Source organism: Opisthocomus hoazin, chromosome 2 (assembly GCF_030867145.1).
Source record: "Opisthocomus hoazin isolate bOpiHoa1 chromosome 2, bOpiHoa1.hap1, whole genome shotgun sequence".
Lineage (NCBI taxonomy): Eukaryota > Metazoa > Chordata > Aves > Opisthocomiformes > Opisthocomidae > Opisthocomus > Opisthocomus hoazin.
Genome location: NC_134415.1, coordinates 12,020,115 through 12,043,510, shown reverse-complemented (window position 1 = coordinate 12,043,510; position 23,396 = coordinate 12,020,115). Strand labels below are relative to the sequence as shown.

Here is a 23,396-nt window from a genome sequence, read left to right as displayed (position 1 = left end):
TAAAATTCTTCCAAAGTCAGCAGTTGTCTGAGGAGGATGCAGTCAGTATACGCATCTGGGCTGCTGTGAAAAGGTCAGGAGTTATCAGAAAGGAGCAGTGATGATCAGTAATGGACAGTTACGGAATTTGCATGTCAAGACATGTAAGATGTTCTTACTTGATCTCAAAACCTTGCAATGGTTCAGGATGCTGAAACACATCTTTGGACCATCTTTTTTTCTCAGTACTCTTCCTTTTTTTTCTCTTGTCATATCTGAAGTTTTTAGTAAAAGAGGAATGCGATTCAGTTGTCGACCCAAAATTTAAGGAGATCATTGTGCTCATACATACGGCACATGCTGTGTCAAGAGTATTCTTATTCTTTGCAGTTGTTTTTTAAAGATTCATGAAGTGGACTTCTTCACGTGGGAAGAAATGTGGCATATTTGCTTTTAATGTTCCAGAAATTTGTCCTACAAAGTCTCTAAAGTTTGTAGGCTTGAAAGAGTTTGGGGGTTTGTTTTAGAGGCAGTTCTTAAAATTGTTGAAAGTACAGTAGCTCTGCAACGTGAGGGAGATTGAAACATAACAACAGAGCTTGAGATGGAATTACAGGATGACACAGACAGGAGAACTGAGGAAGAAAAAAGGAATTTGAGAAAATATATTTTGTTCCTTACTTCCTAAAAGAGTGAATCCAGATGAAGTTGCCTAGATAAGGTGGCTTACTTATATAATTTGTATTCCACATATCAAGCTGATACTGTGCTGTGCTCAGTGTCTAAATATTTCTCACCATAGGTATCCCAAAATATGTACGAATCTCTTGGGTTGTGGTTTTTTTTGTGTGTTTTGTTTTTTTAAGTAAAATGTACTGTAACTGTGAGACATTGTCAAACCTGCATGGCCTCTCTCCGACATCAGCTGATATTTTGCTGGTCAGCATCCTGTTCAAATTGTTGTCTGTTCCAACTGCTGCTGCATACTGCTGCGCACAATGGTTTTGTCTGTTAGCGGATGGGGAGGTTGTGGCCCTGTATTGAGAATGTTGTAAGTGATGTCAGTAAGTAAAATTGTTTCCCCTGTGACCACTTCGATGCTGCATGGTTACTGGGAGAGGAAACAGAAGAGAGAAATCAAAATGAGGAGTTAATTTTATCATGGTATTTTTTTAATAGATTTCACTTAATATATGGCTATTCCTGATGCCAGCCAGCAATCAAGTGGCCAATAACATAAATTAGTGGTGCAGTCCTGGTCTAACACAGAAGCTGCAAAACTTTGAGATTGCATTTCTCTGAAAATCATGAGGAATTCACCCCAAAACAAGAGCACCCTGGATCTGAAGTGATTACCTCAAACAGTGGAGGAAGCTTTGAGTTTCTTCTTCTGGGAGTTTGTCTTCCAGTTCCGTCAGTCAGTGATTCATCAGCCAACTGCGAGCCTGGAGGTGCATGTTGCTATGGAAGGGGTGTCAGGCATGTGCCTTTCAGCAGTGCTGAAAGCATGGCTGAAAACTTTAAATACTTGGGGTCACAAGTTGGTGCAGGGTTTATTGATTTTTTTTTTTATTTTTTCCATTAACTTACTCCTGCTTTTTACAAGGTTGTGAAATTCATCAGATAAAGGGTTGTTTTTCCATGGTCACAATAAGATCTTCTTGATGACTTTGGAAGGTCATAATACTTATTTGAGGTAGAAAATGCCTCAGTTTTACATAACGGAAATTTGATGTTTTGGCCCCAAGCCACTATTGACGTTAATGATGATGCAATTTCAGTTGCTGTTCTGTGAGATCTGAGGTTTCTTGTATAACACTGACTTAAGAAGCATTTTGCTCAGCACTTTGTTAGGAGGGAAGATTTCCACAAGACCTCAACAGCCTGTGAACGTGGAAAAGTGAACAGAAGTTGGAGAGGTGTCATATTAAAGCTAGAGGCTTCAGAGAGGAGCTCACTGATGCTAGACGTGCACACCAGTTTTTGTAGACATCTGTGGAAGTACTGGGGGTCTGACTTAAAAGTTGGGAGGAAGATTTGGGAATGTTTTCAGTGAGTGTTGTCCAAGTTTTGTGTGGGGATGTGTCTGTGAAATGCCCTTTCTGGCCAGGAATTAGGTGGAACACTTTGAGATATGAGAAAGATTAAGGTATTGTAATGAAGGTGATGGACTGAAAAAAAATAGAAGATATGCTTTATTGAATTCTTTCCTTAAAAAGATACAGCTCTATAACCTAGTTCTTATTTAAGTATTTTTAATACAGCTTTAAATACATCTATATTTTTATAAATACCACATAGAATTTTGTTTTATCAATTATCTAACTGTTACTCTGTACCGGCTCTCTCTCTTGCTCACAGCAACATGCAGAATGAATGAATTACTGTAGGTAAAATAAATTAAAAAAGCAGCCTCCCCCTCAAGATCGTATGCCAAAAATATATCACGGAAAGTTCTTTTCTGAATGTAGCTATACAAGGAATAGTTTGCAAGTTCAGAAGCATATTAGCAGCCTTTCTCAGTGGGAGATTTAGCCTTAGTTTCAGCAAAGCTGTTCTTTTAACTCTTAAGTTTGTGGTTTTAACTGACAAGTTAATGAGCAACTTTGCACTTTTTCATTAATTTTTGAACTGTAATGTCTGAAATTGAAATCCCTTCTAAAAATCAGTAGATATGTTACAATTTTTCTTCATTTTATCTCTTGGGATTCTGTAAGGTAAATACCCAGTGATGCAGGTTCTCACTAAACATTCATGAAAAGAGCAGAATAACACCTCATGTGAAATGTAGTTGTCTTCAGTCTTCATCATCCTGGAAAGCAAGGTGTCCTTTCCGTTTGGGGTTAGTGAAAAATGCTTATGTGTAAGAATTCAAAGTGTTTAAACTGCAGTTTCTCAGGAAAAGAACTGAAGCTTAAATCACCAATTACAACGGAAAGGTGGTAGAAGGGGGAATGTAAATGATACGGTTTCTTGGGTTGGAAAATTGTCTCAGCTCATAGTTTTAGCTAAATATTTACAAAAAAGTTGGCATGCATTGTAGAGCTCATAAAGTAAGATTTCACTGTTTACATAAAAAGCAATAGTAAGAAAGCAACAAGTTAACATTCTCTGTAGCTAGCAGATAATTATGTCTCTGCCTCCAAAAGTGGAAATGATGTGAAAGATTGGAAAGGAAGTTACTGCTTCCTCATAACTACTGATGTTGATGGATTATATATCCATTGCTGTCTTAAAAGATCTGTTGTGTCAAAGAAAGATAATTTCAGGGTGTTCATAACACATCTGGGCAAATAGCATTTCTGAGTGCTTTTCGGCCTACTGCACTGCTTCTCATGATCTACAACAAAAACTAGAAGTTTTAAGTCTATGGTGTAGGGCTTGTTTGAATGGGGACTTGAAGGAAAGCTACAGGATCAAATGGTGTAGAGCTAGTACACCAGTTAGAGTGCATATGCCAAACTGGACACATTCTGTACTTCACTATTAATTTTTCATAATCTTGTTAATTGAATTTTGGATCCATGTGTTTATTTGATTGATTTTAAAGTACAAGTCTTTTAGTCTTCATCCCTACCTGTCCTCTCGGGGGTGGAGTTTAGTGGTGATGCAGGGAGTGAAAGTAAGACAGGGGAGCAAACCAAAGCAAAAGATGAAGAATATATGGTTTTTTGCTTTAAGTAAAACGCAGTGACAATTTTGTATGGAACGCTCTTTGCCCAGTGTGACACTTGAAGGAGAGGACCGTGTTGTTGGCTGTGTTTCTCAGTCTCTTACGCTCACAAAAGTAGCCCAGACAGTTTGCTGACCTCGGATGGACCTTTAAGTCTCTGCCTTGTCAGACAAGAGGGGCAGCGCTCTTCATTGGCATTCGGATCACAGGCAGCCCCTGGGCTCAGCGCAGAGCCAGGGACTGCCTTCGGATTTAGACAAAGCCACTCTGGCAAAACATCCCAGTTGTCAGGGTAGCTGGCGGTTTCCTAAAGAACTGTTACATAATGGAGAGACTGAGGAGAGCTTTAGGATGCAAATTTTATTTTTTTAAAGTAAAAATTAAAAAAAAAAAAGTAAGTGGTGGTAATTTGTGAAAAGAAACATTCCCCCCTCCCATCCCCGGATGATCTCATTCATTGTTTCCTCCTTCTGTTTAACTTCTCAGGGTCATAAACGTAGTTTGCTGTTTAAAACTGTAGTGATGTCACTCCAAAGGTATTTTGTGGGACAGGGGAAGGGAATTATCTGAAAGTATTTGGGAATCAACACTTAGAGATTTATGAGCTTTACTAGAGGTCAGCTATTTGCATTTCTTCTTCTTTGTGCTTAGTGTAATGTGAACTGGGAATTCGGCTACAGAGTTAATGTTTACATTTGAAGCATCCCGTGGAACAGAAGCGAACGTTGTGTTCGTTGCTCCAGCTGCCTCCTCGGGTGAAATCGTGATCTAAAGTCTCGCTGGCCCCCGGCCAGATTTACAACCTGCCCCCATGGGCCGATCCCCTTGCACAAAGCGAGGGTTGGACGCTCCCTGGTCCTGTTCCTCCCTCCAGTACTGGAGCGGTGTCATCCCCGGCGCTGCTCCGCTTGCAGCCCGGCCCGCGCTGGGAGCGGGACGTGAGGGGAGCGACTGCTGCGCGCTGTGTTGGGGTGGGCAGAGCGAGCGCCGCAAAGGCAACTGGAAAAGAGTCGCTGTGCTGCGGCTGGAGTGGCGCCGGGGACTCGAATCTCCGTCACAATGCGCCAGGGCTGCCGTGGGTACTTTGGCGTAAGCAAATTTCTCTTAGTCAGCCTTAGCTCTAAATGCATTACAGTGTTTTAGTTATAATATGGCCTCTTTAACAAACTGCTTTTGAAAGTGTGATTATTTTAAATATTTGTACAAGTACTGCTGTCTCACCCCCTTTAAATACTGTTCCAACCACTAGACATTGCTTACGTGTTAAGCAACAAACCAGCAGAGTACTTTCACCCAGTCTGCTGAAGAAGGATTTCAGAAAGTATGTACATTTTCTGCAACCATATGATCTTGCTTGTTTTGGGTTTTTTTTGCAGGAAATAAGGAGGAGTGGACTGTGGAGGCAGCCAGAGAGCACAACTTACAGCACACGTTTTTGTAGGGAGCGTGTACTCATTCCAGAAGCTTGGTCTTTGGGGAAGGATGCCGTTCTTCTGCCAACACCCTGTTCTTAGGTGTCTGAGGGGTCCTTAAGGAAACACTTAATACGTCACCAACTTCATTTCTTCCCTAGAAAACCAGGACACTAAATTATGCTTTCTAGCTGGTCTTTAAGCAGTACTTTCCCCATTGCAGCAAACCATTAAGAGGAGTAAGAGACAATAAAAGGTCAATTTGGGAAGTCTGGACCAGTGGTAACAGAATTGTACCAGTATCAGTAATCACACCTAAAACCTATTGGCAGTAGTGGCCACCCAAATCTCCTACAGCTTTGAGGCCTTGCTGAAGTAGCCTGCCACTGACCTGTTCCTCTAATTGTGTTGCATTTGGTGTGTTGGTAAAGCAGTCCTACCCTGTGGGCAGGGTAGTTCACAGGTCCCAGTTGCCAGGGCTATATGAGCCATTACAGGTTTACGTGGTTGCTGTTGTGTAGGCTTTAGTGCTCTGGAAGGTTTGGTTTGAAGACTGCATGGTCCACGCCAGATTGTTTCGGATGGTCCTTTTAGTTACTCTGGTTAATTTTGTTCACTGCTAGTCATTTCCGAAACTGGAGCAGTGTCTACCTGCTCCGATTAGCTACATCTCTTAGCTTGCTCTGTCACCCAGTCTGTGAGCTACAACTCCTCTGTTGCTTTGGATCCCCTCTCAAAGCAGCCCCGGGCGTTTCATGTTGCAGTAGATAGTCATGTACGCACAAACCGTATGGAGTCCTCGTCGCAAAAGGGAGACTTTCTGAAAGGAATTTTTTCCTTTCCTTACAAACAATTAAAAAAACTCTCACCTCACTAAAACCTTTGGCGAAAGTTTAGTCACCAGAGCTCACAGGCTACGTCCGTGGGCTACGTTACTTCGTTTGGTGAATATTGAACACAGTTAGATTGCTTGTGCTTTCTTCAGCATATTAATAAATACCGTGGTTTCTCTGGCATTGCAAATCAGTTCTCCATAACAGGAAGGCTTCAAAATAGTATGAGAAGTATATGTAAGACTTGTGTAGGTGTGATGCTTTGGCCCGTGCTAATCACTTAACCGTTTCATTCCTGATGGATGCTAGCTAAGTACGTACTCTTTGAAGTCCTGGAAGGAAGGCCTGGCCGTCCCCTTCAGACTTGGCCCAGCTTGCTTACCTGGTCCATGCTAAAGATCCGCAATCTTTCTAAGGAACCCAGCAGTCAGATCTGACCTACTCTAGATATAATGCACTTGTAGCCACTATATCATGTTTTGCAGGAAGAATGTGGTCTTAAAACAATAGTTTTGTATTAGACTTCCTAGGAACGTTAGCTAAGAACACTAGTTTAATACAAAAATTTCTGTCCTTTTCATCTGCCCAGCTCTGTTTTTAGGAAGATCTCACGTTTCATCAGAACACATGCAAAAAAATGAAAAATCTGGATGCAGCATTTGCGGAATAGGGGTTTTTGAGAGAAGAGTGTAACGAAATGCAGTGAATCAGAGGTAACTGCAATGCTATAAAGCTCAAAATGCTGTCATGTTAAAATTATGTTTCTTTCTTTTTTCTCTGGAACCCAAAGCTAATTAGTATATATATATTTTATTTGACTGATTTACTTAGGGCTTGCAATTTCAAAGCATTTCTTTAGAATGTTTTCCTGTTGTTCTCATATTAATGCATAAATATATGCCCTGTAATAAAGTAAGTATAAACATACACATAAGTTTTTCAGGATGCTGCTTGTTTGTAAAGCTTTAATACTTTTATAAAATGATGCATATTTCTTCACAAATGCTAATAGTGACCTCTGTTATGTACTTTTTTTCTCCCTCTCATAGCTTTTACTTGAAACACAGAAACAGTATATGCTTGTGTGTGTAAATGGTCTATCAGGCTCTGAACTCCTCCCTGTGTTGGAATTCAATACAGTATTTCTCCTAATTAGTTGCCTTTGAGTCTCACAAAGAGTCTTAAATAAACAAACAGAAAGCAGATGTGTCTGCATGTAACTTTATGCGTGGTGATGATATGAATGAGTAGTAAACACCCTTATAGTCATATATTCTGTTTAGCATATAGCTGGCTTATTTGACAATAAAATAACTGAACGATATTTGGGTATCTGGAGCTGCTTAAGCATTTCACAGCTGTTTCTTCCCCCCTTCCAGGCACTTCACGTGGTGACAGTAGAGGTTACCGTTCCCATCAGACATTCTGTAACAAATTGCTAACTCATTGTCTATTTTACTGCAAAATCAGAAGGGTTAGCTTAAACCGTTACATATCTGTTCCTGTGCTGAGATAGAGGGATTCTGATATACGTAGGTTAGCTGAAGTAATGCCTGGCTCTCCCTGGAAGGGGGAAGAAGAGACTGCTAACTGCGACCTTTGCATATGCATTTCAGCTGCATCTTTTGGTATAGCAGCAGTGTTCATCTAAGTGAGCAGTGTTCGTTCAGGGAATTAAACTGACATTAAAAAAAACAACCCTAAACCAAAAAGAAAAGTCTAGCTCCTTGAATTACCTTACTGCAGGTCAAACGAATGGTAGTGTTGATGCTCTGCAGTGTTTGCATTTTTTCAGTGGCTGGGTGATACTGTATTGTGAACTGTGATTTGGGATTACAGTGTAAGAGCTAGGAATACAAATCACAAAGATAACTCTAACACAAGACAACATTCTCTAATTTACAGCTGTTAGCGTGCATGAAAAGCTTAAGGTAACTCTGAATCTGGTGTTTCTTGATATATGAATATACAAGCTATAGATACAGTCATCTTTTTGTTTTTTTTGAAAACTTGACAGATGTTTCTGTTTGCCAAGAAAGGAGCAGCAGAGAAACGGAACGGCCGTGTCATTGTGCAGATTGCTTGTGCAGTTGGAACTGCTGGGTTCACTACCGCATCTTTGCATAAGAGCTAACAGAGAAAATGAGAATCAACTATTGGTTTTTCATCCTCTGTTTGGGCTTCTCAGAGGATGGTGTCTCTCTGGAAGAAGCCCAAAAATCAGCTTTGCCTGGAATTTTCTAGACACACAATGCTCCATGCATTTCTGTGGGCGGTCTAGTAGTATTACAACTTTTTATTAATATTTTTGTTCATTCTTTTGGTCTCTTGGAGAATAACTGCTATGAATACACTGTGTATGGCCCAACAAAACTGAAATTTCAGTATAATTTCCAGCTGAGCAGAAGTCGATGGGAAGGAAGTAGTGGATGTTATTAGAAATTTGCAGAGCTCTGTAAATCACCCATTGTGGACATCCACAAAAACAGAATTCTTCTGTTACAGGTGGAAAAAGCATTAGAGGGACTTCGGGTACGTTTTGATATTGTTAGAGGATGTCAAATTAACCTGTCAACAGTAGGCTGTCTCCCAGTCTTGGAAAGGTGCTGTATCATAGACTTTCCTGCCTGTTTCACCCCAGGTGAAAGAGCCTCTTTCTTTCCATCGCCTGTAGCCTGTCCTTCTTCTGGCACTGTGTATTTATCATCTTTAGCCCTTCCACCCAGCTGCGTTCTTATTCCCTGGGCAGTCCCAGTCTTTGCTTGTTAAGCTTTTCATTTGTGAAAAAAAATCTCCTCTCAGCAGGTGCTGAATATGGAATTACTCAGTTCAGTGGTTAAAATCTGGCAAATCCTAAGGTAGGAGAATCGGATTTTAGCTGTCTATAGGTGGCACTGCCAAGCTTATGAAATGAGCACATTAGAGTTTGACTTTGGAGAAAAGGCTACTATTGAATACATCATGTTAATAAGAATAAAAAATATTGTAGATGTGCTTTTTATGTATTTTGTATTCATTAAACAGAAGGAAGCGTGTGCATTCTGTCCAAATAATTTTTTAAAAACATTTGCTTGCAACATAGTAGAAGGAGTAGCTGTCTACAAGCAAGACTTTTCACCACCCGTTGTCTGATAAAGCTAGAAGTAAAGTTCGTGTTAGTACAAATAAATCGTGTTAGTTCCGGGGGACATTTCTGTAAAAAAGATAAATCCTGAACATTGAAGAATTACTATTTTTATGGTGCTATTTTGGCAGTTGTCCTTGTTTTCCTGTTCGTGATGAGCATTAGGTGAGTGACCTGACATTTGTAGGACTGTTAAGTTGTTAAGTTATAAGAAGTTATTTAATGCAAACATCATCTTGTAACTGGTGGCACTTTAATGGTAAGTATGAACTTACCATAGTGCATACTGAACTGAAAGGCTAGTGATCTTTAAACAGGATGCTAGAACCTTAGCTTCACTGGAGTTTACAGATTGCAACGAACACAATACTGAACAGGTACAGGGAAAAAAAAAAACCCAAAGTGTAGGAAAACAGCTAATTATAGTAATTGCAGCTGGTTTCAAAGTACTTCTAACAGTTTGTGCATAATGCTTACTTGAAAGCATCAAATGGGCGCTAGTTGTGAAATAGAACACCTGTTTGTTGTTGAGCATGTGTTTATGCAGATGATTTTTGTTGTCAAAGCACCTTGATGTAGAGTAGTCCTGTTTACATTTACATTCTCCCCAAAGGATTAACAGTGTTCTCTCAATAAATTTGCAGTCTATTCTCCTCTCAAAGGCTGCTGTTTGGAGGGTGGTGTGAACGAGGCAACAAGTGCTTGCTAATCACTTGAATATACATAATTAGCGACAGTCTGGTGCACCAGAGTCTTTGTACAACCATAACAATACTGATTGGCAGCAGCAGTTAACAATAGTCGTGGCAAGGTGCTATTTGTTGAATATTTGAAGGTGTTTTTCTTTTATATTTGCAGTGAGCATTTTGAGTTAATTATGCCGTTATTCTGGAACCACTCTTACTATGTTGTGTTAATGTTGGAGTTAAAGATCAGTCCTGTGGCCCGTTGTACACAAATGAATAAGACCTTTAGTAAAATGTTTGCTTCTTTTGAGACTAAGCTGGATTAATTTTTCTTCCTTCATAATTTTCTGAGACTAAGCTGGATTCCATTTTTTTCCTTCCTCTTTTTATATAACCCAAAGTCAAACTGGAAGGTATGTCTGAAAATTTGGGAGATGAATGTGTATGACGATGCTCTTCTTATATTCTGCACTGGTCAGTTTTGTGACTGGCTCTATTTGACAGGTTCAGTACTTTAGAAAAGAAATACAAAATCATTGATGATAAAATTTATAGATGACATAGACTAATGTATTAAATAACACTGAGAAAAAATATATGGATTGCATGGGTTTTGTGTTCAAACAAAATGTGTTTTAATTTGGCAAAATGCTTAATGTCAATTTAACTTAAGGGTTAATACTAGAACAAGTAGACTATTTATGAACATCTAGAAAATAATGAGATGAGTCACTGGATTTGGCAAGGTCAAATTGTATCAAACTAATCAAATTTCCTTTTATTGACAAGGTAGCAGCCTGTGTATAGTAGGGTGCCTTTGGATCTTGTATCCTGGATTTAGTCAGGCTTCTGATGTTCTGTGAATACTGTTTTCATAAGGAAACAATAGACAGATACATTAGATGAAGCAGCTGTGAGGTTTGTTTGTAAGAGCAAAACTGGTAGAAAACTGTGCTGAGTAATTATTAAAGGTTCTGTATAAAAATGGGAGTAAATATGGAGTAGAATTTTGTTAGTCTGGTTTCTGACTTCTGCCTAGGCAGTACTTTCATTGATGCGGTGAGTAATAGAAAAGAGAATGGTTATTAATGTTTTCAGGTGTCTCCAAGATGAAAAGGACTGCAGGCGTGCTGGAGGATGGGATTAGAATTCAGGATGGTATCAGTTACTAAGAGACGTAGTGTGTGAGGAGCTGGGAGCTATTCGGGTGGAGCAAGTTTGACATGCACTCTAGAATGATCTACTTTACAAAGAAATGGATGGAGAATGGGGTAGCTAGGTAAGTAGCTCTTCAGAAAAAAGTCCAGTAGGTACCGTGGATCACAAGCTGGTTATTAATGATATCTCACTGTTGTGAAGAAGACAAACACAGACATAGTTAAACAGTAATAGAGCCTGTACGATACATATTTCTGCTCCATTGAACACTGAAGGTCTTAGCTGGATAACTGCATCCATTTCTGGATGCTGCAGTTCAAGATTATAAAGACTGTAAACAGACCAGCAGCGAGAGTGATCAGCGATTCAGGGAGTGTGCCCTGTAAGCGTAGGTTGAATGAACTGCAATTACTGAGGCTAAATAAGAAGAGAAGTGATAATATAGTCTGCTTTTCATGTGTACAGCACAGAGGAGAAGAAATTATGGCGTTAAATTGTTGCAAGGCAGTTGACTTACAAACTGGGAGAACTTTTTTCAAATAATCATAACATAAGAAAAAGCCCGCTGAATCGTACCAGTGGCCCATCTGGCCGAGTGTTCTGTCTGCAGCAGTGGCAGAGGAGATGCTGCTTAGGGAGAGCCAGCAAGCTTGACCGTTTTCTTGCCCTTCATTCCCCTTGCACTTTCCCAGTGTCCGGAACTGTTGTATTAGTGAAGCTGGGTGGTGCATCTCTGTGTGATCCTTCTAGTATCTGTTTATGGACCTGTTTCACCAAGTGCCCGAACTATTGTGTTGTGGTATTTGGTGAACAGCAGTTCTGCGCTTTCCTGCTGCCTTCATGATTTTGTAAACCTCAACCTTCCCTCCGAAGTAAGGAGCCTCCGTCTTTTCATCCTCTCTTAGAAAAGGCAGTTGCTCCATGCCCTGTATCATTTTGGTTGCCCTGCTCTGTGTTTTCTCGCAATTCAACTGCCTCCTTCCTGAGACGTGGAGATGGGACTGTGCAGGGTAATGAAGATGGGGACACAGCAGTGTTTTCTGTAGCAGCAAAATGACATCCTTTCTCTTGTTCTCAATATCCTTTCTGACATGCGCAACATTTTGTCAGTTTTTTTTGGCTGGTGCTGTTTGTGAACTATGATTTCGTAGAGCTGTCAGTAGTGAATCCAGGACTCAACTAAACTATAATTTGTGGTTCTAGGTAAACATTGTGAGACGTAGTTTAGATTTTTTTTTTTTCCTAGATACATTGCCTCGTATTTATGTACCCAATGTTCATTTGTCACCTTTGCCCACTCAGTTTTGTGAGATCCTTCTGTTTTTCCTTGCCATAGACATGGTGTTTGACTATCTGCTACAGTGTAGTATCATCTGTAAACTTTAAGATTTCATGGATCATACCACTGTCCAGGTCATTGATGTCATTTAAAAATGATCCCAGCAAGGATTCCTGGGGGATCTCCTGACTGTCTTTCTTACGCTGGTAAATGACCATTAGCCTTATGTTTTGATTCCTCTTCCTTACCTAGCTTTCAGACTGTATAAGAACCTCTTCACCAATCCTGTGGCAATTTAATGCCTTTAATTGTCTTTGGGGAGGAACTTACTCGTTATGCCTCATGGCTGCCCTTTGCCCTCGAGGTTGTTGCCCCCCTTGTAGAATTCCATCAGGTTAGTGAGGCAAACTTTCCCTTCACAGCAGTCGTGCTGGCTCTTTCCCAGCAAATCCCAGTCTTCTTGTGCTCTCTGGTCTTACTGTAGACTCTTGTGACTTCCCAGAGGCAAGAGCTGGACTCTCAGGTAGTTTCTGGGATCCATTTTAGAGTCTCTTTTTTTGATGTTGTGTTGGCAATCCATCAGTCTTCTGGGCATGTGGCCGTTTGTAGTGGTGGGTTGTACTCCTTGGCCAGCACCTCCACGCTTTCACCTTTCAGTTCCTTCAGCACTCCTGGCTGACTGTCATCCAGTCTTGGTGACTTACTGAGATCTAGTAATTCCTGCGTGTTTACATGAAATCATCTAGCTTTGGCTTTGCTACTACAGGGAATGGTCTGGGTTTGGGTATGTTTGGAGTGTATTTAGCAATAAAGACCAGGGCAAATAATTTGTACTGTTTCTCTGCTGTGGCCTTACTATTCTTGAGTTCCCTTTCTGTGCTTTTGTTATCGAGTGGTCCCCCTGATTTCTTATGTGGCTTCCTGGTTTTGATGATGAGCATCATTTGCAAGAAGCTCTTCAAATTCTTTTCTAGCTCTCTTAATTTTGTGTTTACATTGCCCTGACATATTTTATGGTCTTTCCTTTTCCTCCTAAGTTGGGTGAGCTTTTCATTCTTAATACTGACCTTTTTCCTATAATGACCTTTGTAACTTTTCCATTAAGACTTTCAGGTGAATTTGGGGCAGGGGAGGGGGGAGAAGGGAGAACTACTTTATTTTCTTCTTGAATAAAGGCAGCCATTTTTCCTGGTGTTATAGTATTTTCAGTAGTCTTCTGCCTGTTGGTCAGATCTTTTGAGATGATCCTTTGCCCCCCCCCCCCCCTTTTTTTTTTTGTAACTCTTTTTCTTATTTTTACCTATATTTTTGCTGTTGACGTTGAATATTTGCGTATCAGATTTACTTGGGAAGCTTTCTTCCACTCCATTGCTAAACCTTCTCATGACGCATTCAGATAAATTCCTGGGAGATGGAGAAATCTTCCACTAGAGAAGTAATATTATTTTAAATAATAAGTCAATAGTAGCTAAAAATAAGAATAGTAGTTTCCATCCTGTTTGCATATCCAGGAGGATCTGTGGACTGCTTTGGAAGAGTCCACAAAAGGTTACTGAAATAAACCCAGCCAACTTGTTCAGGGTGTAGGACACAGCACTTCTCTTGTTACTTAGAACTCCGTGTTTCTGCTGGAAAATGTTGGGGTTCCATGAACTGAAAAATTTTGAAACACATTGAGTTAAATAAAATCTTTGGGATCTTTAATGCTTGTAATTCTTGAGAGTTCCTGGTCAAGTTCTGAGAAAGTTGTTTCCTGCAGCCTCTCAAGATGCGCAATAAGAATACAGTTAAGATAATTAGCGTAGGGAGATGGGAATTATGAGTTTCATTCCAGTTTCTCTTTTAATATTTAATATTAAAATGAATATTTACATTCTGGAGAAATAGTAGAGAAGAAAAGTCATAATGTTTTCAGTGTTGGAGAGAATGACTTTAGAACATGAGATTCTGAGAACCTGTGCGGCTATGGAGAGATAAGGGATTGCTTTGCCGTGAGAAAAAGCCTTAATGGGGAAAGGTGAAGAGCTCTTTAATATAGCAGCATAAGGAGTAATGGATATCTGTGACTGAACATTGAATCCAGATGTATTCAGAACCAAGATGAGGGTGGCTAAGAGAAAGGTCTGGAAAACACTGAGGAGAGCATCTTGATAGCCTCAGAACAAGACAGAGTACGTTTTGGAAGATAAGCACTAAAAAAGCCAAGTAATTTTTTTACCAGTATATGCATAACAGGGGAAAATTCTGTGGCGGATGTCCTGGAAGAGGTCACACTGAAATGATGAGATGTTCCTTTTTGTCTTAAAATACATGATACTGTGACTAAAAATCACAAAATGTCCTACAGAGATTTGCATACAAGCTCAGATTAGCGCTGAAATGTGAATGCATCGAGAATTTGTCTGAGACTTGCTCAGTAAAAATCCAGTTGCTCTTTGCTGAAGTCCCTGCTGACATGCTGTTTGAGAGACACGGTATCAATATTAGAAGATACAATTACTGTAGTTCTTAGTGTGTTCCATAGTCTTGCTTAGCTGGGTGCTGCTGTTGCCACCAGTTTGGCACTTTTGTACTCAATTTAGAGCTCTCTGATTGAATGTGGAGTGTGCACATACTTCCTTTGCGGTGTATTTTTATTTTCTCATTATATGAAGTTAAGCCCTCTAGTCCTTTGCACTTTTCTGTGTGAAGGTACTGATTCATGGCAATAATGTAATTTCTTCATATTGCATTGAGACGTTAAGTAAATGGATTTGTTTAAAGACGCTGTAAAGGCACTTGCTCTAGCATGTGGACGGTTGCTGGATTAAGAATAAAAATGTTTGTGGCAGCACAGATGCAGATTTAGAGAGTGAGCTAAAAGCATTGTGTAAGTCACTGTTAATTTTCTTCCTTAAATGAAGGCAGGGGTGCTGCTGTTTCTGCACTTTCACCTAAGGAACAAACGCGCGTGAAGGATGCCACCGGGGAGCATGACCATCCGTTTACAGACAGAAGCCGCAACCTGAAGTCGTACGTCGTCTGCTTTGGTGCCTGTACAATCAACGACAGATACACATTCAACCCTCCCACTTGTTACTCACATAACCAGATCCTTTCAACAGATGCCCAGTGTGTCAGGAGAGACAAGTTTTGAAAACAGTATCCAGAGGATGTTTCCTTTTTATGCCTAATCAGATCTAATGGTGTGCTGCTGATGAAGGAGGAGGTTCAGATAGACCCTGCCTGGACCATGTCCCCATTGCCACCTCGTGATGAATTTTAGTAAGACTTGCCAGCTGATGGGGTCAGTGATCTGACCTTACAGAAAACTGTCCTACTCCTGCCCTTCCCCCCCACCTTGATTTTCCCCCCTATTGAACTCGTGAGCTGCACAAGTGACGGATCAGGCAAGGAAGGCCACTGGACTGCAGGGCTGGAAGGAGAAGGAGGCAAGGGTTTCTCCTCAGCCAGATCAGCTGAGGTGTAATGAAAAATTGCACCTGGAGTTCTCTGGGGGGTTTGTTGGAACCAGAGGAGTCTGACAACAGACTTTTTTCCAGGAGAATGAGCAACTTCTAGAGGACTAGAGTTTTTCTGTAGCTTACTGATCATTGATCCCTTGACCCCAACTTATTCTGCCCATGTAAATGTACATTAGAGAATGCCCAGATCTCTGGGAAATGTTGCTCCTCTTAATCATCTCAGATTGTCTGAAGAGGGCTTGTTGTCTGTAACCAAGAATCACGTCACTGAATTTCAGTCATTCCCTATCAAACTGTGATATGTTGGTACGAGATCAAGCTGTCACTGAAAACTAAATCATCTTGGTATAAAATTTAACCGAATTAAACTGTAGACATCCGGAAGAAAAGCTTTTGTTTGAACTGTTTCAGCTGTGCTGCTGATGCTTGCTATTCTTATGCGCACGCTTGGTGAACAAAAATACGGAAGACTCTTAGAGAAGATGAAAAATTTGTGTCACTTCTCCCTGATGGGGAACTCAAATTCCCCGGGGAACGTCAGCATGGAAAAATGCATCAGCATCATAACGGGCACTCATCTGCAGCACGATCCCCGGAAGACAAAGCAGCATTTTACCTCGCGGGATTAACAAACCCGTGTCAGCTTTAGTACTGTTGTCTGGTAGTCAGGTGATAGACTGCCCATATGTCCTCATACCTCATTCTGGCATGAGGGTTTTTTTTTTTTCCCCCCCTCTTTGGAATTTGAAATAAAACCAGCTTTATTCTGTTGTCATTCGGTCCAGTTCTCATGTCACAGATATGAAATTTTAAAAGATGTTTTAAGAAATACTGTACCTGAATTTATTTTTCTCGCTGTAAGTCTTTATTGGAAAGGCTTCATGCTGTTTGGTTATCTTCACTGGGGACATACAGAAATGATTATAGAATGTAGATGACTTGCATCAACAGAAACTGAAGTATACAAATAGTTATGCTATAACTGCTCTAAATAGTAAGAAGAATGTTTAAGAGTTCTTCAGGCACCAGACAGCTCAAATCCCTGCCCATGGTACAGCACTGTCCTTTTGCTAGTGCCATGCTCCCAGATTGCACAGGGAGAAAAAAGGAGAGAAGGAAAAAGTAGTTTTCAGACACTTACAGCTTGCCTCTAAGTGAACAAGGGTCCCCCTCTCTTTTAAGTCTCTGTCTCTGGGATTTGGACCAGTGATGTGAGGATTTCTGGACATAAAAAAAGTAAATTATTTAGTAGTTAGTGTTTTGCAGTGGGGAGAAATGGAAGATAATATGTGACTCTGAAGTATCATGAAGTTAAAAGGTTTAGTTTCATAATAACTGCAAGCTTGGAGTAATTGTGTTTTCTGTCTTGTAGTGCTTGATCGCTGGCAGTTTAGTACTCTGAGGAAATAATCTGTAGTTCATTTTAAGCAAATTAGAAAATGTGAGTGTTACATCAGTATTATGCAAACATCATTGTTAAAGGATGATAACATCATTATCAAAAGGCGATGGAAGCATGAAGTATGGATTTCCCTTCACTATTCTATGGGTTTCTGTATCCATTTAGGTCAGATCCTTATATTTCAGCTATTTAGATTTTATCTAATTTATTAATTGTAAAGGGAGTTGCAACCATGATTCTTAAGGAATTCTGTGATTCATTAAAATAAAAACAAAAGACACAACTACCTCTAATAAATGTTTTGATTAAAATGGACATTTCTGAACCTTCTACAGACAATACCGGCTCAGATGTGACAGCATTTGTGACATCACCAGTACAGACTTTCACAAGGATTTTGAAGTCAGTGTTGTAAGTCAGTTTCCATTTTGTTTTTATTAATTAGAAAATTGTGCTGTTTACTTTCTAGAACAAAAAACGTCCACTAAAAGGTATCAAATTTGTTTTGGTTAATTCAGTAGTAATGCAAATATATTTTTTGAAAATTAGAGTTCTTTATTGGTCCCTATTATTTTGGTGTCACAAATGTTAAATATTTGGTGCCAGTTAATTATTGTATGTATAATCAGAATCTCAGAAAGGCCAGATGCAGGGGGAGATTATCAGTGTTTTCTCTTCTGTGAAATTTGACTTCTGCATGGAATAAAACAATTGTGGATTTTGCTGAGATCTGTTTAAGGTCATCCTATAAGTTATTAGACTGCCTTTTGCATCAAAACTATTTTGGAGGCTAAGTCATTAAAAACTTTGCAGTAATTCAGATTAGGAAAAAAACGTATGCTCATAGCGGAGAAACCACAAAATGTGTGTCTGTTAGTGGCAAAACAGTAACAAAACTCTTCCTGAGATTGGCGAGATAAATTTATGTGTCTTATCCAGGTCAGTCATCTTTCGGTTCCATCTTGTCACTGGAATGTTGGGGTTCATAATCTATAGCTCTATTTGAAAAGTTTCTGAAGTGACTGAAAATGAGGAAAAATTTTGTGCTAGTCAAATTACAGGGTCCAGAATTTTTCATTTCTGCTTATCAGTCAAGCTCTCTTTTCATTCAGAGGAGTGGAAAAACTTTTAACACCTCACTTGCCTAAATACTTGCAGTTGTGATATAATAAAATCATTCAAGATAAAGTACTAAAAATATGTATATTAAAATTGAACTGTATTATAATTATTATGTGGATGTTATGAGCAGTTTTATTCATTTTAAGGCAATGAAATGTTTTAGAAATATGTAGAATCCTGAGGTTAAAAACTTGAGTTGTTTCTCTCTGTAATTAGCTTCTATTACTTTAATTGTAATCAGCAAATTTGAGAAAATACTGACCAAATTGTTCTTCTCTTCTTGGCACTGTTTCTAGTATGGGAAGTACTGCACAGCTAACTGAAAATATCAATTTGTATTGGGATCTCAGTGTTGCTAAGATTTTGTTAATATCACTAAATTTTAATAACTATTTCACAAAATCATGTCAAATGATTGTATTTCTAGCTTTTTTCAAATTGCAAATTTTAAGTGATTTTCAGTTATTTGGCAGAGTATAAAAATTTGTACATATTCCTTATAGTTTACATATTTTTTATCTGTGATTTCTGTGTACATGTTATACTTTGCTTGTATACAATGTGAAATTGTATTACGGAAATTCTTGGTTTAATATTGCATCAGAACTATTGTGGCATCATTGCATAGAGATGCAGTTGATCTTAGAAATTTGAATGACTTAACTTGATTTTCTAGCTTAACTGGAAAACAAGAACTGCAATCACATGGTAGACCAGCAGTCTGATAAATCAGTAGTTAATCTTGCATACGTTTGTGCTGATGCCCCTTCTCCCTGGCGTCTTTCTTGCCCCCAGCCAGTTATTCCCTGTCTCTTCTCTGTGCTGATACTGGCTGTACAGTGAGCTGAGATTTGGATCTGGTCAGAACCTGTTTTCCTGGGGTGTGTTTTTGGTTAGATCGTTTTGGAGTCCTGCCTCAGCTGCGTGGATGCCCATGCTGGTGCAGTGGAGCGGGACATGGGATGCCCTCACACCTCCTTTGCAAGCATTCCCCACCTTCCCAAATGCACTGTGCTGGCAGCAGACCGTATCTTAGGTGAACCGCAGTGGCCAAGGACGGACTGTAATTCATCATCAATATTCCCTGGCTAGTACCAGGTTTGTGCTCGGACAGAAATGCATAGCAGTTAGAGGAAGAATCTGCCTATGTTGAATGTTTACTCCAATTTCCTGAATGTGAGTTTTTTTTTTTTAAGAAAAAGTGCTCACACCAGTTTGGAGATGCCTCACGGCGTTCAAGGAGAAGCTGGCTATTTCTGAAGGTGCTAGCTGGTGTTGGGTGCTGGATTGGTGGGAGGCGTTGCCATGGTGCAAACCGCTAGTTACCTGGTGGTGGTACAGAATCCAGCAAGAACAGTAGATGCTGAACATTCGAAAATCTGTTCCTGAACTCTTCTGAAAACATGTTTGTGTGAGATGACTGATACTCTGCTGTTGGCCATTTGTGTCATTAAATCCTTTTGTCATAGTCCTTCCCTTGAAACCAAAGCCTAATCCTCTCCTCACTCTGCTTCTCTTTAACTCTGTGTCCCTCCCCCTCCCCACCCCCCGTGTTTTGTCTCTGAAGCCCTTCTGTTCTCCTGACATTTTTTAAAAAATACAGTTATCAAAGTTGAAATTTATTTGTTTATCATGGAATAACATTTTCAGTGTTCCTAAAATTGTGTAACTTTACAAATGATAGTATCTTTCTTTCTTTCTCTTTCTTTCTTTCTTTCTTTCTTTCTTTCTTTCTTTCTTTCTTTCTTTCTTTCTTTCTTTCTTTCTTTCTTTCTTTCTTTCTTTCTTTCTTTCTTTCTTTCTTTCTTTCTTTCTTTCTTTCTTTCTTTCTTTCTTTCTTTCTTTCTTTCTTTCTTTCTTTCTTTCTTTCTTTCTTTCTTTCTTTTCTTTCTTTTCTTTCTTTTCTTTCTTTCTTTTCTTTCTTTTCTTTCTTTTCTTTCTTTTCTTTCTTTCTTTCTTCTCAGTACTGCATGCTTAAGCAAAGGTTACATTAATTACTCCTTAGTGGCTAATTTAAAACTAAGCACAGTGTATGAGTATTTCAGGTTATTCCTGTAACTGTTTATTAATTCAAGTAATTCTTGACTGTATTTCATCTGGTGTTTCTCAGCTCACTGGCGTAGCTTTGCCACTCTGAAATTCTTCACATTCTTAAGAAACTTGAATAGTTTCGCTGTCTTGCAGTATATGCAGTGGTGATCCCACATCATTGTTGTATATGTTAACTAAAAATGTTCCTGACAGAGAACTGTAGAGCATCACGGATTGAAATTTGACTATATAATCCTATTTTGCTCTCTTGCTTTTGCCCCGTCTCCTATTTCTGTTCTGTTCCACCACGCAGCTTTTTTTTCCACACAACTACTGTTTCCTTAAACTTACTAGAAGCTTTTTAAAAGTCGAAAGAAATTGTGTCAGTTTAGTCTTTATCCATTTTGTTTTCTTGACATTCTTGAAGAAATCCCATATGTATGATGGGCCTGATTTTTCTACTCGGAGGCAGTGCTGCCTTGTTTATCTCACGTCAGTTTGCATTATATAAGTGTTTGATTAAAAACAGAAGCATAAACAGTTTTCTTCCATTATTGGGTAGGCAATTGACTTGGAATTTTCAAGGTGTTTTTTTTTTAACCTTTTTTGATTCTTCTTCTTGGGGGTGTGTGGTGTAGTTCTCCATTTGTAATCCTTCAGTTTAACCATTATCATTGAAGGGTAGCCATTTTTTCCCAGTAGTTTTCACCTCAGTTACAATTTCTTAGTAATTGTGGATGTATTCTGCCTAGTTCTGGGACTCATTTGTACCTAGCACTCTGCTCCAATACTTCCTTTTGATCCAGAGACAGTGAAAGTATTTGGCTGTTACCTGAAGCTGATTTCTGTTGTTGTCTTCTGAGGGTAAGGACTCATAGAAAGAAACCGTTCTGGTTCTTTGCAAATGCCATTATCCTCCGTTGCAGACTTCATTTTAGGTCTGGTTAATTTTTCACCAAATTTTCGTCTTTTATTTTGCTTGAGTGTTTTATATCCCTTGCTTGGAAGTTCACTACATCTTATTTTCTGTCAGCAGGACTTCTAAGATTTATTAATTTTGTCATATAACTACAGTGTTTCCTTTAAATAAAGAAGCCTGTGTTTTCACAGCTCCTCTCAACTGGTTCCTTATCTTCTGTGATTCCAGGATGATTTGGTGGCATGAACAGGGTGAACAGCTGGAATTATATGGTAAACAGCAAGCAGACCCAGAGGGTTGGATGCTAGATTTTCCAGATTTTGAAGGTCCTTATCAATGAAGCATTTGGATTGCTAACAAAAATACTGGAAAATACAATCCAGGAAGAAAATGGAGGTGGGGGCGTGGATTTGAAGTCTTTGTCTCCCTCCCGTGCCCCATGCTGAAGTTCAGTTTCACCTTCAAGTTTACGGAGCAATTCCTTTCCCAAGTACGATGGAACTGAAATACGTTGTGGTTACTGTTAAATGGTTCTTGAATTAATTCCTCTATACTGCATGGCTGAACAGGAAAATACCTCCTCCTCAAGCGTTTTAGAGCCAACAGTATCAAGGAGTATTAGTGTCAATAGATTACTTCTCTGAACTTAGTACTGTGTGTGATGTTTAGCTGAATTGAGAGAAATAAAACAAATCCTTGAAGTGGACAGTATTTAAATTGGGGGGCATGGGATTCTCTGCAATTAACTAGATTGCTATGGTAGGCCAATATATTAAGCTCAGGCAGTTTTGCTGCTAATTACACACAACTTCTCTGGAGTATCGGATATTCAGATCCATTTTATGAATATGGTAGAGAGAATAACAACTGTAAAACAAAGCACTGTGCATGTAAGTGACTGTTAGCGTGTATTTCAGAAGGGATAAATGCTCACCATATGGTACAATTACTGTGTCCAAGTTTTCAAATTAGCTTCTCTCATCCTCCTTATTACTGTCTTTAAAAAGAGAGGAAAAAAACCCAACATGATTTATCTACTCTGCAGCAGAACTCTTGACGCAAAACAGCAGCCCAGTTCTGTCCAGTTTTTTTTTCCTAGCATAATAGAGGCTGTCGGACTTTTTTATACTAATTACTGTGTGAGCCTCAGATGAACCCCCTTCAATTCACAGGGCTTTGTTAAGGGAGGAGCTGTCAATGTGTCTGCCCGTTTGCAGCTGTGCTGTGGCTTTAGCTTGCTTAACATTATGCTGCTTTTTAGACTTGACAGAAGGGATTTTTTTTTTTTTTTTTTTTTTTTATTAAGGCAAAGCAGCCTTGTAGCGAAATGGTTTAAGCAGCTGCATTGTGGGGAAGCACAAAGAAGTTATTATTGTGTCTGTTTAGGGGGGTCGGATGGAGGGGGGAGATATTCGGCTGCTGTTGATGCCGATTGTTGACTTGCCATCTGCCAGATAGGGAGAAGAAAAAAATGACAGCTCCAGCAGGGTGTTCAAGAGGTTGTTTGGAGAGACGCATAAACATGTGCAGATGTCGAACTGAATAATGGCAAGAACTTGAGACGGTTTATGATGCTGCTGTTGTGTGTGCATATACAGAATGAATGTATGTGGAGATTTCGTTAGGAGGAGGGTACATATTAATTATCATTGTCCCCCACCGCCTCCTTTACTTCTGTTAATTAGTTCAGGAGTTTAATATCTTCCCTCCCGCCGTTGTTTATTCCTAAAAAGAGCCTTTTCTTGTAGGAAAGAAAACTTTTTGATTTCTCCATGTGGTGGGTTTTAAAAAAAAACCAACTTGATAGATTTGGTACTTGTGAAAGTAGAGAGAGTAATGCAGTTATTTCAGTCTCAGACATTTGGTGGACAGGTGCTATACAAGTTCCTACATAGCTTTGTCTGTCTACCTCAAGACTGCTACGTTGCATATTCCTACTATTGCATCCTGAGCTTTTCATACGCAGAAAGTGCCAAGTGGCGATTGTCTAGTTCTGTATGGTAGACAAGTAAATGCTAGAGGTTAGAAGGAGATTAGCAATTAATTTTCTCTTTCACTTGATCTTAGTTTCAGTTCTTTCTCCAAGGGCAAGGAGCTGGTCAGGCATAACTTATATTTTCCTGTTTGACAATTGTACATAAAATAAATTTTGGTTGCTTTATAGGAATACGATTTTCTTTTTTCCACTAAAATCCTTTCTTATTTTTTATTCTTTGGGCAGTCACAGAATGACTTCAATAGTATCTGAAAGAACCTGTCCACCCTTCCCACCAACCCCACACCAGAAGTGAAGGAACCCCCTGCCCTGTCTTGT

The 23,396-nt window shown here is 39.5% G+C and overlaps 1 protein-coding gene across 5 annotated transcripts in view; it reads left to right on the top strand.

Annotated features, from left to right (window-relative positions):
- Positions 1–23,396, top strand: part of AKT3 (AKT serine/threonine kinase 3) — a 167,090-nt gene that overhangs the window by 55,626 nt on the left and 88,068 nt on the right. The window contains exon 3 of one of the 5 annotated variants that reach the window (XM_075412632.1): positions 17,346–17,421. The exons of 3 other annotated variants lie outside the window; for them this stretch is intronic. The gene's annotated coding sequence lies outside the window, so the exon portion shown is untranslated. Of the gene's footprint in view, positions 1–6,547; positions 6,611–17,345; positions 17,422–23,396 lie in introns of those variants that run through there. One more of the 5 variants, XM_075412633.1, reaches the window with a different exon arrangement.